Raw genomic sequence first — 1,472 nt, forward strand, 5'->3', positions numbered from 1 at the left:
CCCCCGCCGCCGCCCCCCGGATCTCCACGGGGCCGCCGCCGCCTCCCGCCGCCGCCTCGACCTCCTCCATGCCGCCCGGGGCCGCCTCCCTTCGCCTTCTCCTCCTCCTCCTCCGTCTGCAGCAAAGCTGAGCCAGCCCGAGCCGGGGCGGCGCTTCCCCTTCCAGCCGCCGCCTCCTCCTCCTCCTCCTCCTCCTCCTCCAGCCCCCGCCGACTGCAGCAGCAGCAGCAGCAGCCGCCGCCGCCAAAGCAAAGAGCAGCGGCTGAGCTCACAGGAGAAGAGCGGAGAGAGGGCTTAAAGCGCCTCCTCCTCCCTCCCGAAAGAGCCCGCCTGCACGTGGGAACGCGCCCAACTGACCCGCAGGGGGCCCTGCGCGCGGCAAGGAGGCGGCAGGAGGCTGCAAAATAGCAGGCGAGGCCCAGATTCGAATCCCGACGGATAGAGGGGCGTGGCTTTGGCTCCGTCGCAAACTCTCAGCCCGGGCGCTTAGCTCACAGGGCGAAGTCGGAGGATTGAAGCCGCTTTGACTCACAACGGTGGGGAGAGAAGGTGAAAAGGTAAAGGTCTCCCTTGCTCGAAAGCCAGTCGAGTCCGACTCTAGGGTTGCGGTGCTCATCTCCGTTTCCAAGCCGAAGAGCCAGCGCTGTCCGAAGACGTTGGCCGGCATGACTAAACACCAAGGCGCACGGAACGCTGTTACCTTCCCACCGAAGTGGTCCCTATTTATCTCCTTGCCATTTCTTGCTTTCGAACTGCTAGGTTGGCAGGAGCTGGAACTAGAGACGGGAGCTCACTCCCTCATGCCAAGGTATCCCAAGGCATTTGAGACTTTGTTCATGCTCCTCTGAGTCAATGGAGACCCTCCCCCATATTTTATTTTATTGCTCTTATGCAGAAGAAAGAGCCCTCTTAATTACACCTATATTAAGGTCACTTAGGGTCCAAGGACAACTAGCAATTCATTCTGAGGAACTTGTGCTGAAATATCTATTGGAGGACAAATCCATTGCAATATCAAGGAATGTTGCTAAATTTCTTTTTATTGCATTTGCAAAGCGCAAGCTCCTCCTTAATACTATTTATGATGTCTCCTCTCTGTAATGTTTTGGTAACCTGGGTTTGCTTTTTTGATCCTGTATGCTGTTTTTGTCTTTGACCGTAATAAATAAATAATAAATGATGATGATGATGATCAGCACACTCGGGTCTCGAACTGCTGAACTACCGACCTTCCACAGCCTGCAGTTCAGAAAGCGGGATATAAATAAATGCAAACGGAGAGGTTCTTTTTTTGTTTGTTTGGATTGCCTTGGCTGGGTGGAGGGAAGGCAGTGGAGGGCTCCACACCCCATCGCCAATGCTCCCTCTAAGCTGTGGCGTCTTGAGAGCACAAATTCTACTTTGTGAGCTACGGGCAAGCCATTTGGCTGCTGCATCAGTTAGAAGAAGAGGAGGAGATTGGATCCCCTGTG

This window comes from Gekko japonicus, unplaced genomic scaffold, assembly GCF_001447785.1.
Source record: "Gekko japonicus isolate JY-2015 unplaced genomic scaffold, Gekko_japonicus_V1.1 scaffold4593, whole genome shotgun sequence".
Taxonomy (NCBI): domain Eukaryota; kingdom Metazoa; phylum Chordata; class Lepidosauria; order Squamata; family Gekkonidae; genus Gekko; species Gekko japonicus.